General features: G+C 41.8%; 1 protein-coding gene across 14 annotated transcripts in view; it reads right to left on the reverse strand.

Annotated features, from left to right (window-relative positions):
* The window catches only part of Elavl2 (ELAV like RNA binding protein 2), a 157694-nt gene that overhangs the window by 69493 nt on the left and 69940 nt on the right, over positions 1-18261 (reverse strand). The window lies entirely within an intron of this gene.

Below are 18261 nucleotides of genomic sequence, written 5' to 3' on the forward strand. Positions count from 1 at the left end.
GTGAGTATTCTGCCACTAGAGTGAAACCAGTCTCTACCAGCTTCACCAGAAACAGCTCGCATAAACTAACAGGGGTGAAGTGGCATCTTTCAATTACAATAACAGGACCAACAAATAGTATTTTTTAGAGCAATGATTGCATAGGATGTCAGCTTTGTCCCTGAACGAAATCAAGTGAACATTTTTATGACATATAAATTGTGAACCCAGCATGCTTTAGAGTGAGTGCTGCCCCGAGGCCTCAACAGCATCACTCTCCCTTACTTCAACTGGCCCGAAAACTAAACAGAGCTTTGATAGTGGCCCGAAAGCCAAAGTTTACTTTTTAGCTATAGAAATGACCAACATAGCAATCGGAAAACCCAGGCTCAGAAACAATAAGGAACAAAAGGAAGGCCGAAAAACAATCCCCTTACATTTTAGTAAATTCCAGTTTTCAACTTCAGAGGTAAAGGCCTGGCTGTACATGATCCACAGGAAATCTAAGCATGGAGTGGACTCTGACATCTACAAAAGGACTTGAAGTCTCCTCCACAAATGCATGAAAATGCTTTGCTGTCCTTCCTTTCTCCCAATGTAGCCAGAAAATTTAGTCTGACCCCGTGTTCTTAATTTTACAGTTCATCTTATAGTTAACCTGAGATAAAGTGTTCTATATACATGAAATAGTTTGATAAGAGCCCAACTATGTAGCAGGATGACCACACCCAACAGGTTAAAACAGACAAATGTATGTCCAGTATACATTCAGGATTTAATACTCAAATATTCCTATTTGTCTAAAATCACGCATCAAATCAAACTTAACGGCCTTATCCCCTCTATTAAGTAGGTGACTACACTAACAAGCTGATCTGTTGACGCCCCTTCTTTGCAAGGCCCCAGGGATGGATGCAAACAGTCTCTACTGAAGTGACTAAGCTGGGAAGGATGCTGATGGAAAATGATTCCACTGCACTTTTACATCCCCAGCACCCAGACAGTCTCTCCGCTTGAAGCAGACACACACCTTTATGAGAAGTTATAAATAAGCTGCTCACATGGCCCTTACCTTTATGCTGGCCAACAATTCAGTTACTAAAAATGTAAAGCTACTTCCCCTTCACTTAAGGACAGGTGATTCTGCTCCACTCAATCTACCACAGACAACCCGGCTGCGCACTATTTATAGAACCCACTGGCTCTGAGGCTTGTTGGAAAGGAAAAAAAGGCCACATTCCAGTGAAACGGAGCCATTAATTTTAAGGCTTAGAAAAATAATGTTTCATATATGTTCACCTCTTAATTTAGACATCAATTGTGCCAATTCAAGTCTGCTTTTCATCCTGTTATTCTCAGCACAGTAACTTATGAAAACACACTTTCATAAATTAATCTAGAATATTCTATACCTACACTGAGCTACAAGAGATAATGGTGAGGAACCGTTTGATGGGAGCATGGCTCTCACAGGGAAAGAAAGGAAGGTAGCCTTTATCTTTACTTACAACAGGCAGTAAAGCTCTGCACATGTTTGATCGCCCCTCCCCTTTGTTTTTTTCAATTACATGTACTTAGTGCTAACATTACTTCGGCATCTACAGGTTCTTTCAATGGTGGAAATCGGAGATCAAAACTATTTATTTCTCCCATCATGCAACAGTAAGGATATGTGAAACTGGTCCAAGAGTTTCCTGACCACATAAGAAAACTTGAAAAGTCTCCATTTTCTAAACTCCCTAGTTTAAAAACAGAACAACAAAAACATTCTGAAAACTGAGGTAATCAGCTTCTTTGCTATTTTAAAACCCCTTCCAGACAGTCACCATGTAGGACAGACTCTAGTCAAAAATACCTTTAAAGTACCCTGGGAATTCTCATTAAGTTCACCTGGTGTTATGACCAAGCTAGGAAAAAGGATTCCAAAGCCTGAATGCTACCTAATATAAAGACCAGCCATGCACAAGTCAGAGTCATAGCCGGGTGCTGAGATGAGCATTCCAAAGCCCCTAGTGAGGCTGGCTCAGTCTACCCTACCATTCCTCTCCACCGCTATGTTCATCGTCCTGAGAGCAGTTCCCAGGCTGGGCATTTGTTTCAGTGGTACAGCACTGGCCTATCATGAGCTAAGTCCTGGGGTTTGATAACCACTGTATTAAGTGGGAGGGGAGTGAAGTAAAATGGATGTGGGCTCATACCCCCTCTTCAGAGCCTAAGTTATTCACAGCCTCTCCAAAGCCCTTCCTCATGCTAATTCATACTAACTTCTCCAGGAAGCTTTTCCTAAGCTACCAACAGCCGCCTTCTGCCTGTCGAACCAAGCTCTAGGTATCTGATATAATCACTCTGCATCCTTTCCTCTTGCCAGCCTTGGAAATCTGAGCCCTCCTTGTCAATCAGACAAGCCCTGTGCCTTCATCTCTCGCTTTGCTGATGATTATTCTCAAAATCACCTCCCTCCCTCCCTTTAGGGATCTGTAAAAGGGACGAGAGCATGAGCAATCTCTTCAAAAACTGGGGATTGAAAAGGTGAAGTACACTGTCTGTAATATGTGAAAACTCAATAGCTTGTTTCTCTGTCCCACCTAAAGTATTTCACAATAAACATCACAACAAAAGCATACTTTCCATTTTGGGTACATTCCACCAGCCACCGTCACCCACTGAAACCGAAATTTGTGTTACATGGTTCAGTAAATGGAACCATTTGTCTTTGAAGTGATCAGTTGTGTGATTTTGGCCTCAAAAACCTGCGAACTATAAAATACAAAAGTCAAAACAAATCCCGAAACACTGCACAGGTAAGTTCCATGCCTTTATTCGGTACAGTTATGGAGACAAACCTTGTGAGGTTTAAGGATCACTTAGGAAAATGGTCAAAAGGCAAGAGTAAATGCAAAACAGAAAACAGATTTTGATGCAAAGGAATTCTTAAGTCGTGGGTCTTAAATGGCTTTAATTTGATACTGATAAGAACGCCAGACAAATACCAATGATGTAAGAAGAGTCATGGCTAGAGGCGAGAATAAGGAACTCTTAGACTAAAGCTGTCAGTTTGGATACAATGACCTTGGATGCCATACTCTCTTGGGATGAATACCTCCAAGTGCACACCACTAAGGCGAAATCAGTGTAGTGTCTTCCCTCTCCATAAGACTTCTCCTAAACACCAAGTCCAAGTTACAAGGTGAAAGGAATCAAAAACCCATTGCCATTGTTCTTGAGTTCTCAGTAGTCCTCATTGTCCGCTATGTTCAGCAAGTCCGGTTTTATCCCATGCTTTTTCAGACCCAGGCCAGCTGGCCTTGGTAGTTCCCGATAGAACATCCCCATTGTCTCAGTGTGTGGGTGTACCTCTCGCGGTCCTGAGTTCCTTGCTCGTGCTCCCTCTCCTTCTGCTCCTGATTTGGACCTTGAGATTTCTGTCCGGTGCTCCAATGTGGGTCTCTGTCTCTGTCTCCTTTGGCTTTGGGGAAGCCTAGGCAGTTTGGATGCTCACCTTACTAAACCTGGATGGAGGTGGGCAGTCCTTGGACTTCCCACAAGTCAGGGAACCCTGATTGCTCTTCGAGCTGATGAGGGAGAGGGACTTGATCGGGGGAGGGGAAGGGAAATGGGAGGCGGTGGCGGGGAGGAGGCAGAAATCCTTAATAAATAAATAAATTAAAAAAAAAAAACAAGGTGAAAGGAAGGCATCTGTCTCTAAAGGTTAGAAAATAAAGCTAGGGGGCAGTAGAATCCTGACCAAACACCCTTCTCTAGTGAACTCAGGGTAACAAACTGGAACACAAAGTAAGCAGTGATATACATACAGGATGGGAGCAGAATAAGCAGCCTGAGGACAGATGGGGTCACCTGTCTGCGGGTCACCCAGACCGCAGTGAATGCTTTAGCATCCCCCATTGAAACCATTACAAGACATACTCGTGATACATTGCTGGGCTTATTGAAGTAAACGATAATATTCAACCAAACTTTGAAATCAGAGCTAACCCAGGAGTTACAAAAATGAAGTTAGTGCGTTCTCCGTAAAGCTCTTTGTTTCACAGAATCCTCAGGGTCATAAACTTCTCATCAACTCCCTCCCCAACCTCATGCCACTTTCTCTCATCGGCTCCATGAATTCTTCCACCTCAGACTCACATATTTGGCCTTGAGGTTAACAAAAGACCATCTAGCTGCAGGAATTCCACAAGAAACTTCCCTTAGCTGCTGATCCTGTCTCTGGCCTTTCCAGCATCTACACATGAACAAGTCTCTCTTGATGTCAGTCTGTAGGTTTGAGGTTCCAGAGCTGGCAGGATTAAAGGCTTTGGGGTTTGTGGATTAAGATGAGTACAGGGCCCCAAATCCTTCCCTTTGTTCTAAGCTTATTACAGTCAATCATGTTAGTCAATGGGAAAATAACGATCCAATTAAAAAGATCTGCTCACCGTTCCCATCCTGCTCAACCATTCAACAAACATCTTCATGTGCCTCCTAGGGTCTGAGGGAAGCTTTACGTACTTGAACTGACTGCAAAAAAAGGAAGAACCAGGGTACACATACCTGTGTGGGAGATGTGGACAGCAGAACAAGAAGAAACACATATAGGAAAGTATATTAGACAGAAAATGCATGCATTGAAATTACTAAGAATGCAGAGCAGAGGAAGCAGACTAAGGATGTGGAGATAATGGTGCTAGTCTCCAATAACAAGCAGCAGATCTCACTGAGAACAAGGTTAAAAAGAGAAGTGACCTGGTCACTGCATGGGGAGAATAAAGTCTCTCCAGAAGTCCACATCCTTCTCTTCCCTTAGTCTGTAACTATGTCATGTTACACAACAAACTGGAATGAAGGTGGCTAACCAAGTGATCTTATAAACACTAGATTGTCCTACATCATCCAGGTGGGAGTAGAGGATTAGCAATGATTCTTACAAGTCAAAGCAGGACATGGGAAAGTCAACACTGTCCACAAGTCACGGCATCACAAGGACCTCACAGTCAGCCTCTAGCAAGAGGAGCAGATGAGGAGACATTTTCCCTTAAAGCCTCCAGAGGGCACTTCACCTTGGCTGTCTCAGATCTACTTTGAAAGGACCTCCCCCTTACAGAGCTGTCCAACAGTGATGTGTGTCTTCCTCTGCCACTTGTTATGTCACAGCATTTCAGGATGTAACAGAAAAATCATTGTCGTCCCTACTAGACTACCAAGAAAAATAGTCCAAGCACGTCAAAGTTAGGCTGCTGTGTAGGACAGGAAGAGACCAGTCAAAGAGGCGATGAGGACAGACTACATAGGGTCTGGAAGGGTATTAGAAGAAAAGAAACCACAAAAAGGTTTCGAGCCAAAGAGTAGCATGAGGCTCCTGTGAAAATAACTGTGTGGGAGAACAGGAGGACTCAGCAAGTCTGGAAGCAGTTAGGCCGGGCAAGGAGCTGCCACAATAACCCAGGCACATAGGGATGACAGTGACTCTGACCAAGGTGCTGCCAGGGGAGAACCAGCAGACCTCAGATCCTGGAGATGCTTAGGAGAAAGTACAGAACTCAAGGGCTACACTTAAATTAAATATCGGCAAACTGTTTAAATACGCCATCAAAAACAAAACAAAACATTTATCACAAGCTAGGGGGGAAGAATACAAGACGAATAAACAAAGGAAAGGTTTCTATATAGAGAACAGGACCTTAAAGAGAAGGGAAACCAAGAGAGGCCCTATCATACAACAAAAGTATATGCTCAACTATGTTCATAGCAGCATTGTTTGTAATAGCCAGAACCTGGAAACAACCTAGATGCCCTTCAACGGAAGAATGGATGAAGAAAGTATGGAATATATAGATATTAGAGTACTACTCAGCAGTAAAAAACAAGGACTTCTTGAATTTTGCATACAAATGGATGGAAATAGAAAACACTATCCTGAGTGAGGTAAGCCAGACCCAAAAAGAGGAACATGGGATGTACTCACTCATATTTGGTTTCTAGCCATAAATAAAGGACAGTGAGCTTATAATTCGCAATCCTAGAGAAGCTAAATAAGAAGGTGAATCCAAAGACAAACACATAGGCATCCTCCTGAATATTAACCTTCATCAGGCGATGAAAGGAGACAGAGACAGAGACCCACATTGGAGCACCGGACAGAAATCTCAAGGTCCAAATCAGGAGCAGAAGGAGAGGGAGCACGAGCAAGGAACTCAGGACCGCGAGGGGTGCACCCACACACTGAGACTATGGGGATGTTCTATTGTGAATTCACCAAGGCCAGCTGGCCTGGGTCTGAAGAAGCATGGGATAAAACCGGACTTGCTGAACATAGCAGACAATGAGGACTACTGAGAACTCAAGAACAATGGCAATGGGTTTTTGATCCTACTGCACATACTGGCTTTGGGGGAGCCTAGGCAGTTTGGATGCTCACCTTACTAGACCTGGATAGAGGTGGGCGGTCCTTGGGCTTCCCACAGGTCAGGGAACACTGATTGCTCTTAGAGCAGATGAGGGAGGGGGACTTGATTGGGGGAGGGGGGAGGGAAATGGGAGGCGGGGGCGGGGAGGAGGCAGAAATCCTTAATTAAATAAATAAATTTAAAAAAAAAAACAACAAAAAACAAATAAAAAAACAAATCAAAAAAAACCAAAAAAAAAAAAAAAAAGGAGAAGGGAAACCGTCTCAAGGAACCCAGCATAAAAACTGTGTATTAATTCAAGCTATTCTCTGCAAGTATTCTTTACAGTGAATTCTTCAAAAAAAAAAAAAAGAATTCAGCATTCAATTCATTTAATAGCAAATGTAAAATCAACAATCATTTAATTTTAAAGGTTTAACTAAAGCCATGCAGCATGGTTGCACACACCTGCTTAGCTCTCCCAGCTAAGCATAAGGACCAGGATAAGTACAAAAGCATCCTGGGCTACCTTTGTGAGGCCTGATTTTAAAGCACCACCATTCCCCAAGACTGGCCAAAAAAAAAAAAATTGATGTGTATTATAAGCCCATTTTAATCAATCCAGAATGAAAAACAAGAAAAATCTCAGCTTTCCCCCACAAGTTTAAAAATTTAAAATGCCATTTTCTGAAGTTGAAGCACACTCTTCAGCGGGGCCATTTGCCCTGCTGTGGGATAGTGAGACAAAGTCAAGGCTTAACTGTGCCGTGGTTAAAGCATGGAATATACTAAACCATTAAGTTCTGGTGATGAATCATTGGCACATCGTTCTTTCATCCCAACCTCAGTGGGCCTAATTAATTGCCAAGCCATTATTTGGCTGCAGAACCTAAAAGGGAACATGAGTATAATGAGAATAAAGTCAATTTCGCCTTCCATTTCTGTAGCAGACTTGTTTCATATAGGCAGATAGATGTGAACTGCTAAATTAAGACAGTTCACATAGTAATCAGCACAGAAATTGGATTAACTTCACATTCTTCTACAGAAATCACAGCTATCAGGAACTCCCTTAGGGTAGAACACGTTGTGAAAGGCTGATTGGAAATCCTCACATTAATCCCAGTAGTTGAGTGTTTTCATAAGGTAGGCTAAAAACATAGTTCGTCTGTTAGATAGAGACGCTGAAATGCTCTGTCATAATTGAGCTCGAACAAGAGGAATGCTTAATCTTAAAGGGAATCTAAAAGACAAGGAAGGCTTATGTACAGAAATACCACTTTTTAATTCAACTGTTAGGACCACAGTTCTCCATCTGGCCACTTGAGGTAACATTTTACTTTCCACGATCATGTTAAGGGTTAGGGGAGAAAAAAAAGCTACAGTTATAGTGTGTAACCCACCCCAAACAGTTTATAACAAAATAAAGGCATCTGAAATGTCAGCTGATTGAACAAGGTATATGTTATTTTCTTAGTAGTGCTGCAAAGTTACAAATACTTCTGTAGGACTTTAAAGAAACTGAAAACTGGGAGACACTATCCTAGGACACATAAAGCTTTACAATGCATCAAGGCATCGTGGCGAGCAGAGCGATGTCCTCCCCTTCCTTGTCCACGGCAACCCATGGCCTTTGACTCTGAATAGTGGACCATCTCATTTACTGATATTTACCAGTAGAACACTTTGCTTTTAGATGGTGTGGAGTCCTAAGGGATAAATGCATTCAGTTTAGACACACAGCTAGGAAAAACTTAGCAAGGTAAGTTGGGGCATCTTCAAAAACAGGATTCACACCAAGAAAGCTATTTATTTCCTTTGGCCCAGCTCTGCTGCTCACTCCCCTGATGACAGATTTCTGTAAAACCTACTTCCCAGCTAGGGGGAAAAGTACATCTGTGATTTGTTATGGTTCTTAAACGTTCAGCTATTTACTACATTTCAAGAATTTGCATTCAATTAACATGGTATTTTTATTTGTAATTCCAACTAGAGGAGAATACGGAGGAAGAGCATCTCAAAGACATTTCTAGTTAATCTGCTGCCCAAGAATGCACACAAGCCTTAAAGCTCAAAAGCGGCTAAGGTTACACACCACAAAACAGGAGGACACTTCTTTGCCTCACACTTCACTGATCCCAGCACTCACACGGGTCCAGACATCCCTCTTAACAGGCAAACAAGACAAGATGCTTCAGTGCCCAGTCAATATCCCCTGCCATCTCATGGAGCAATGATTCTCAACCTTCCTAATGCTGCAACCCTTGAATACCATTCTTTATGTTGTAGTGACCCCCAGTCATAAAATCATTTTCATTGCTACTTCATAACTGCGGTTTTGCTACTGTTATAAACTGTAATGTAAATATGTTTTTTGATGTTCTTTTAGGGGTCACATCACATAAGAGTCATAGAGCAAAGCTTCTCCACTCAACTTCTGTGGGCTTTTTACTTCCCATGCCATCTTCACATCCGTGGGTCTCTACACGTTCACAGGGTTGAGTTAGAACTTAAGAGTGGGGCAAAGGTCTAAGTCTCTATGTGCATATCTCCTGTGTAATTATACACAAACATAATTCCAAAAGCTACCGAGAACAGGACCTATCTCCTGGTGAGTCCAAGGAGTGAGAGAAGGTAATCGAAGGCTCCTTGAACCTAAGAAAATTTTCCAGAGACTCAGCCATGAACACATTTAGCCCTTGAGTCATCTGTATTCTGGGAAGAGGGGGATAAACAGGGACCAACTTTCTTTAAAAGCTTTTTTATGTACAAATATTAAGCGGATAATATGTCAGAGCACTTTACAAGCAAGTGCTTAATCACTATCATTAGACAAAGGAAAATGCTTCTCTCAAATGCTATCACAGAAAATGTGTCAGTCTTTCAGGTAAAGGCTTGGATAATCCCTCCCGGACCGCCCAACACCTATATGGACAATAAGATTGAAGAATTTTAGAATAATCTCCTATGAAATAGAAGCACTGTGGACAGAAAGTACTTTTCCTAATTCTGACTGTCATCTCCTGTCCTGGGCCTCTGAAGCAGATGCTACGTTAAACTACATTTAGCACAGTCACAAACGGTGACTAAGAAAGATGGGAATTTTTCCTGAAATTGCTGCAATTTTTAACCCCAGGTCTTCCAACATTATATTTAAAAATATAGGGTGCCAATAGTCCAAGCGTTTCAATCTGAATTACACAGCCCTTATATATTTTAATTTACCTTACTTTTAAAACTACATGCTCTCTTCCCCCCTTTAAAAAAAGAAGAAAACACACTTGGCTTCCCGCCTTCCCACCTTGTTCTTTTCACCCTAAACTGCTTAGCACTCAGAATCCACCACCCGCTCTGCTTCTTTCACAAGGGCTTCAAGAGTGAGCCAACCATCTTCCACTTGGAAGTAGAGACATAGTAAGGAAGTCCTTCCAACTATGAAAGCACTCTACAATCTAGACTGAATGTGCACCTCCTATGGCAGTAGAGGGGTGGCCATTCACAAGGAAATGGTCAAGGTACACAAGGTCACTGAGTTCCCCTCGTCATGTCTCTCCCATCATTGCTGTCAAACCAACATAAACTTAAACACGATTTTTATAAGCTTGCATTAACTGTGGTTTTGAGATGTTTAATTGAAAGGAAAATAAGGCATTCTGAATTTTCCACAGAATTTGCATCATTTTGGTACAAAAAGAGGTTGTTAGAATAACAGGACTGCCTTTTGTAGAATTATATGAATCTTTTGACTAAAATAAGGAAAACTGGAAGAAAAAGTTATCGTTTATTGACTACTTATTCCACACCAGATAATTTAAATATAAAATTCCATTAATCTTCGTGTGTGGTATCACACACACACACACTTCAATTTACAAATGATGGTGGTGGGGGACATCATATAGAAGGAAGCTAGGCCTAGCGCTTGCTGGGAATGTGTCGTACTGTATCCCCAGCCCTCTTCGTCCATTTTATTTTGAGACAAGGTCTATTTTAAGTTGCACAGGCTGCCCTTAAACCCATACTATAGCTTAGGCAACCCTTGAACTCATAATCCTCTTGCCTCGGTCTCCCGAAGAACTAGGATTGAAGGATTGCAAGTACACAGGTACAAAGCAGGAAAAACGAGAATTGAAACCGGGGTCAGGAGTTCATCGAAAGCTCCTAACAACTCTTTGCTTCCACACTTGTCCCATCTGCAATCACCTTCCAATCCCCAGCTACACAGAGCTTCCCCCAAAATAGTCAGCATCCCACAAACATCCCTTCGCAAGGCTTTTGCTGACTCTGTGCTGCCTACAAAGCAACATCTCAGCTCCCCAGCGAGGCATGCAACTAGACCTGTTCCCACCTACCTCTGCATCACATGCCCACCGCTCCCAGGGTACACAATAAACTCTAAACAAGTCCCCAGTAGTTCTGCCCACTCCCAGTCTGTTTGCCACTGTTACTCGATCTCTCTTTTTCCTCTGCAACATCCTCACTACCTTTCTTTTGACTAAAACATCAGTCTCAGAAGGGGGATACACTGCCCCCTTCTGAGAGCACTGAACTAGCCAGATAATTAGTATCCAGTGCTTCTAGACCCATACCTACAGCACACACCTTACAGGAATTTGTCTTCTCAGAAGCCCAAGAAGTTGCACAAGGCAGATAAATGGCCATGAAGGTAAGTCAAGGCAGCAAGTAAACATTCACCTACCTAACCAAGTAGGCTTACATTCCTCGCCAAGAGGAAGATTTTCCATCGTAGCCTCAAGTACCTGCATGAGTCAAAGTCATCTTAGGCTGCCAATAAAGGAAAGGCTTCCATTGGACCATCACACATTCTTTTTCAGGATAGAATTACTAGTCGGTATAAGCACAAGGTTCTAGTTGAACCAATATTAACAGGACACATTTAGCTGTAAGGTTTCACTAAAACAATGCAGGCCTCAGTAACCAAGGGGAAAGACAAGTGTAGGCAGGTCATATTGTCTCCACATCACAGTTTAAGATGAGCAGATCTCACAAAACCACATGTGAGGTTTAGACCCCTATTCTTCCCCTAAGGTCTGCTGTATAAAAGACTAGAAAAGGTACTTAAAAGTCAGAAAGCAATTTCTCTGACCCACTGGATACATCAGGCACTGTGCCAGATGGGAATAACAGAGAAGCACAAAATACGGACTTCCAATTCCACCCCCCAACTCCTCTACTCCCACCACACCCGATGCCAACTTTCTCAATAACCTTGAGCTCCAAGAAGTCAAAGACCTACATAAAAACCTTCCAGAACTCACAGCCATTCTGGCTGACCTATGCCAAATGCTTCAGGAAGAAAAGGCTAAAGGGCAAAGTCACCCGCTGCTAAGGAAACTACCTCTAAGTTAAACAACAGAGCTTAGACATGTATTGAACAAAAAGAAATGAGGCATCTGCTTCCCAATGTTTAAAGCAGTAGAGAATGGCAGGAAAGTGTCGTGGCATTCACAGAGCAGTTAGTGTTAAACTAGATTTCTGCCTCATTATCAATGTTTGAAAGTAAAAAGAAACACAGGCCGAAAGCTTTCTGACTCAGTTTCTGAGTCTTCATTCCCAGCTACTACAACTTATGTAAAGTGAAGGTTTCTTTAAGAGAATTCCAGCGAAACAGTAGATTGAAGACGCAAACCACTGGTAGGAAACAGTCTTTCACTGCTGACAAGACTTCCCGAAGGACCCACTGCACACCAGGTGACACACGGTGCAGAGTGTCTATGGCAGTCATCTCTTCCAAGCCAGGCTTGAAGGAAAATTCCTACCATCTCCTACTACTTTAATCTGGGATGGTTTAACAATAAGGAGCCTAACCATTCTTATGAAGAGAAGTACTTCCAACCTCACCCCAAAATGCTCACTTTCTTTGTATACACAGCGGAGACACACCCCTTGAAAACACTTGATGGTGACCACGACCTCTAGTTAAAAATCAGTGCCGAGAATATATCATTTTTGAAAATCTATTGCCCTGCCTTCTCAGGCTTGTTAAACCCATCTTTGTTAAGCACACACACAGGATTCACTTCAAAAGCATGGGAGCTGCACTTGTTGGAATTCAGCCGAAAGTGACTCTGTACTTACTACCTGGACCAGAATATGGAGGACAGACAAGTATGGTGGAGAAGGAAGCAAGATTCGTGACTGAAGACGGATGAAAACTTCATCTGCACTGATGCTCAGAACTGTACCAACATCAGATGAGGAACAAGTTCCTGGCACCATCATGCAAAACTCAGCAGTCTGTCTCCAGTACACCTTCTTGCTCTCCTGACAATGTCCTACATCTTCATCTGATGGAGTAAAAGAAAAGTCACCTCCTACATTAAGAGCTGAACTACATCCCAGTGCTAGGAATGGGTTGTATCATGTTGAGTCATTTGCCAAAAGGGGTTCCATAGACCTGACTCTAAACATCACAGGCTTTGCCAAGGCTACTGATGGTAAGGCCCTAGGGCTGAAGATGACACTTCTGTCATTAAACGTAGACAAACTGAGCTGGTACCCAACTAAAAGCTTGACCCCTACTGACCAGAATTCATTGTACAGTGAGTTACTCTGCACATTACCAGAGAAGACAAGTAACTATCAATATCACCCAGGTACAAACCCTGCCACCGATAACAGCAACCTGCCTACAAGATATACAAGTCCAATAGTGGCACCAATGTTGTAAGAGTAAAACTGCCTCTTTTTTAAAAAATTGTATTAAGACACACTGCACGAGATGGAATCCATACTTGATAGTGCTCAAGAGGCCAAGGACCTGAGACTAGATAGGTCATGGGCCCTAGGAGGAAATCTAGTGCTATATTTTACCAAAGCAGTGGTTTTTAACCTGTGGGTTTTGACTCCTTTGGGGGTTGAACAGAGGTCACCTAAAACCATTGGAAAACAAATATTAACATTAGGATTCACAGCAGTAGCAAAATTACAGACATGAAGTAGCAACGAAGATAATTGTATGGTTGGGGTCACCAGAACATGAGGGAACATGGAGGACCATGGTGAAAGGATGACGTAGTATAAGCAAAACATAAGCATCAATCCTGTATTACAAATATCTTAATATGATCACAGCATGTTAAATGCACTTGAAAATAAGACCCACTTTGACATACTGATACTTCCCTGAATTCTAAGAGAAAGTCATCTTGCACATACATGGTAGGAATGTCTTTTCCCTTATGGGCAGCTTTGGTAGTTTGACTTAGAAAGGCCCCCACAGGCTCATATATCTGAATGCTTGTTCCATAGTTGGTGAACTGCTTAGGTAAGATTATGAGGTGCAGCCTTGTTGGGGGAGGTGTGACACTGAAGAGGGGCTTTGAGGTTTCAAAAGCCCATATGGATGATTTCCAGTCAGACAGTCTGTCTCACTCTCTCTGTAACTAAGAAAAATAACTAAGTAACTATGATGGGGGCTAAGAAGAAAGTTAATTCAGAGCTAACTAAATATTCTGATACTAGAAAGAGGGGCACATGAAATGCCTTATCATAAGCATGGAAGGTAGGAAGAGGAGAGAAACCGCCCCCCACTTGTAGTCCCTCCCCAACAAAATGATAATCATCTTCCATATACCAGAAGCCGTGGAATTAACATTAAATAAACTTACAACTGGGCATTGTGGCTCATGGTTATAACCTCAGCACTAAGGTAACTGAGGTAGAAACCTTGGGCTTTCGGGCCAGCCTGTGGTGCACAGTGTAACCCAGTCTCAAGTCCAAAGCTGCTCATGACATACCACAAATTATATTTCAAGATGCAGAAGAAGGTGCTAAGGATAAAGCAGAAGTGTAAAGAAGTTGAAGTCATACTTTTCATTATTTTTCTTTTTTCTTCTTTTTGCTGCCTTTAGTTTACCCGCATAGATTACCATGAAAACCTGTCTCAAAACAGCTAAGTGAGCAAGCCACAGAAGCAAGGTGGCAGGGAGGCAACGCCCGGCCTGAAGACTATTTGTTGTACAGCAGGATAAAGGGACAATTCAGGAAGTGGATGCATTTTTCTGGGCCCCCAAAATCTGCTATTATCTCATATACAAGTTTCAAAACGCTATAGCAAAGTTGTCTCTAGATTCGTTTGGAAATATAAGAGTTGTCTCTAGATTCGTTTGGAAATATAAGAGTGCTATGTGTGTAAAGTCCTGAGATAATAACTCTGTTATTTACCATTTTCTAAAAATAGAAATTTCTAGAAATAGGGATTTGAACAAAAAAGAGAGAACGCCACCACGCAATAAGTAGTGATGGTCTCCAAGTTCTCTTAAATTTGTACAGCACTGATAGTCTCCATAATCCCAGGTGGGGACAAGAGAAACGTATACTTTTCACTGCCTCTCATTAACTAAGAAGCCACAGCTAAAAATAAAAGCTGAAGAAACTCCAAGTTGAAGTTTTTATGGGGCACATTAAATTATTCTCTATCAACTGCAAATCTTTAAAGTTGCAGAATATTACTTTAAAGCTACTGACTTCCCCCCCACTTCCCCACAGAGTACATAGTAATTTTCCTTAAAGGGGGAAGGGCTTGTGCTTTCAAGCCAATCTACATGAGGAAAGGAAAGGATGGCTCCCACTGTAGAAAGCAAGGCTCCACTCCTACAAAACCACGTACATAATGGATGCATACTTTCTCTTCTTCCTAGGCCAGTTATAAACTGAGAAAGGACCAACACTGGCATTAAATACTGGTACGTGCCAATCATTTTACACCTGTTCACTAACCCGGCATGTGAGAGTTAAACACAGATCTAAAGACTACAGTGGGAAATGTACTAAAAAGAACTTGCTTGCTGTGTTCAATGTTCTCTTAAATGCAGGCACACATGCACGGCTGTCTCTTGGCACAGGACTGCCTTTAACATTCAAGATAAACTTCTAATCTAGTAAATACGAATCTGGCTTTCCACAAAGGAATACCTCCAACTTGATAAAGTTTATAAATATTATGTACTTATATGTCTCAGTACAATCACCTGCTCTTGCTATTTTTGGTCAACTTAATGTGCCCTTCTGTGTTAAATTCTACAATATGCACAGAGCAGAGGGTCAACTTTTGATTCACATTCATAGCTATGTTGTCCATGTGATGATTCTTATTACTTTCTTCATTAAGCATCATGGTTACAGAAGTAAATACACTGTGTATCAACCTAAAGCCAAAACAGTCACGTGTAACACAGGACAGTTTCCAAATATGGCCACTACTTGCAATGTTGTAAATATTTACAATATTTGCAATATTTCGAACCTAAGATGTTGAAGCTAGAGAGATGGCTCAATAATTAGGAGCAGTTACTGCTCCTGCAGTTCCTAGCATCCACGCAAAGATGCTAACTGGTCTCTTCAAGTACCTGTACTCTCCTGCACACACCCACACATATACAAAACTGAAAATTTAAATATTAAAGAATAAGACTGTTATTAGATCCATTTATATTAAAACAAAAGCTTTAAGGCTAGAATGTATAGCTCAATGCTAGAGAGACCATGTACCTAACATATGCAAGGCTCTTGTTTCAAACACTGGTAGCAAAAATAAACACTAAAATAAACTGGAGAAGTCAGTTCAATTCTTCATCAGTTAAGATTAGATGGTAAGATGGCTCAGTAGGCACTTGCTATAGTACCTGACAGTCTGAGGGCCAAGGACAACTGTAGGCAATTCCAAATCTATTTCTTAAGAGTTTTGCTGACCTCTGATGAATTTTAACCTTGGTAATTTCTCCTATCTGAAGTATAATTCATTCTTTTTTAAAAAAAAAAATATTTTTAAAGAAGTTAAGCAATGGATTAAAAAAAAAAACTCATAAAACTGGCAGGCTGGGTGTGGTGGTACAAGACTATAAGCCTGGCCCTCTGGAAGTAGGGCAGAAAAACGAAACCTTCAAGGCCAATCTAAACTGCAAAGCAAGCCTGAGCTACATGGTTAGATCCTAATGGGGAGAAAAAAAGAAAAGAAAATGAGGAAATAAAGATGGAAGGAAGGAAGGAAGGAAGGAAGGAAGGAAGGAAGGAAGGAAGGAAGGAAGGAAGGAAGTCAGTTACTACACAAAACAAGGTATTGCTACGGTGTGTGGTATACCCACACAAGTGCATACACACAAGTATATGAACTGTGCCTACAGATTAAGATGTATTTCCTTCACCTACTCAAAAGAACATTTTTTTTTTTTTTTTGGTTTTTTCGAGACAGGGTTTCTCTGTGGTTTTTGGAGCCTGTCCTGGAACTAGCTCTGTAGACCAGGCTGGTCTCGAACTCACAGAGATCCGCCTGCCTCTGCCTCCCGAGTGCTGGGATTAAAGGCGTGCGCCACCACCGCCCGGCTCAAAAGAACATTTTTACTTACTAGCAAGCAGACCATTTATCATCTATCAAATGCCATGTTCTGAGTACAAAATATTTAAGCCACTATAGCACACACCATCAATTACTTGAGGAAAAGAGTCTTTTACCATAAAAATATTCACATAGTAGCCAAATCAGAACACTTTATTACTAAACAGCTAACAGTGAGAGCCGGATGGTGTCTTAAGAAGCAGACCCAACAGACGCTATGTAAGAATTAAAAGATATAGTACATAGTGGACATTTTTGCTCAATTTAGTATAGTAGTTAACAGGGGGTCTCAGAAGGGTCAGCAAATTGTCAGTAAGCTGTGATTAATACTACATGCCTGGTACTCTTAAAGTCACTCAGGAGATTAGGCCGTTTTAGAGAGCTAAACCAAGAATTAAGATTAACTCTCGAGATAAACTAGTTTGAACCATCCCACGCTGAGGAAATGACTTCATACAGTCTGATGAAGCAATTATCTACAAGGCTGTCTAACCAACAAGATTTGGGAAACGAGCCTGGGCACAATAAGAATGCACACTAAAGATGGAGATGCCAAGATGTGGGTAGTGATGGCAACAGGGAGGCTGGGCCAGGCAGCCGGGAAAAACACAGAAGGAAGGCTAATTGTCCTGATGCTTTTGAATATCAGGCGCTTCTCTCTTTTTCTACCTCAACTGTTCACTGAACTCTCATGCCCTTTCTTATCTGAGAACTCAGCTGAGTTCCCAGATAGACTAAAATACTAATCGAGCCAAAGAAGGAAAGCACCCCTCATCTAGGCAGTCAAACTCAAAACTTCATTGTCAGAAAATACAGAGAAATCGTTCCACAGCTGTAAAAGGTAGCTGACCTTTGTTCTCTCAAGAAACAGACTTGCCCTTCTTCTAGTTGATTCATCGGGCATGATTACTTTTGTTTCATCTCTTAAACTATAGTTCAATAAAACAGAAATAGCTGGTAAACATGACATGAAATACTCAAAGTGCTAAGAAGAAAAAAACAGCAAGATCTTCGTTCCCAATATGGGACCTCTTAGAGTAACTACGTGCATGACAATGGCCCCTAAGCTGTAATACAGAGCACCCTTGATTCATACTTAAATGACAGATCACAGACCCTGGGAGATTCAGCTTCCAAATGGGCTTTAGTCACAGAAAAATTAGATTGCTGCAAATATCAAGATATTTGAAGAACTTAGACATCCTCATTTGATGCAATAGGCAAATCTCATAAGACAGAGGGCAACGTGCTGTGGAGTCAAGATGACTCAGACAAGGAGTCCCTACTTACTTTCTAGCAAAGAACAGAACACATAACTAGAACGACAACACAGGATGCAAGCTGGAGTGTGAAAGAGATGATGTCGGGGTGACATGGGGAAACCCATGATGACAGCTCCCAACAGACAGAACAAGTGCATGTGCAGAAGGCTATGTGCTGTGCAGGCACGGAGAGAAACAATTAATAAATGGGACCTCCTGAAACTGAGAAGCTTCTGTAAAGCAAAAGACACGGTCAACAAGACAAAATGGCAGCCTACAGAAT

This window comes from Microtus ochrogaster, chromosome 10, assembly GCF_000317375.1.
Source record: "Microtus ochrogaster isolate Prairie Vole_2 chromosome 10, MicOch1.0, whole genome shotgun sequence".
In the NCBI taxonomy this organism is placed as follows: domain Eukaryota; kingdom Metazoa; phylum Chordata; class Mammalia; order Rodentia; family Cricetidae; genus Microtus; species Microtus ochrogaster.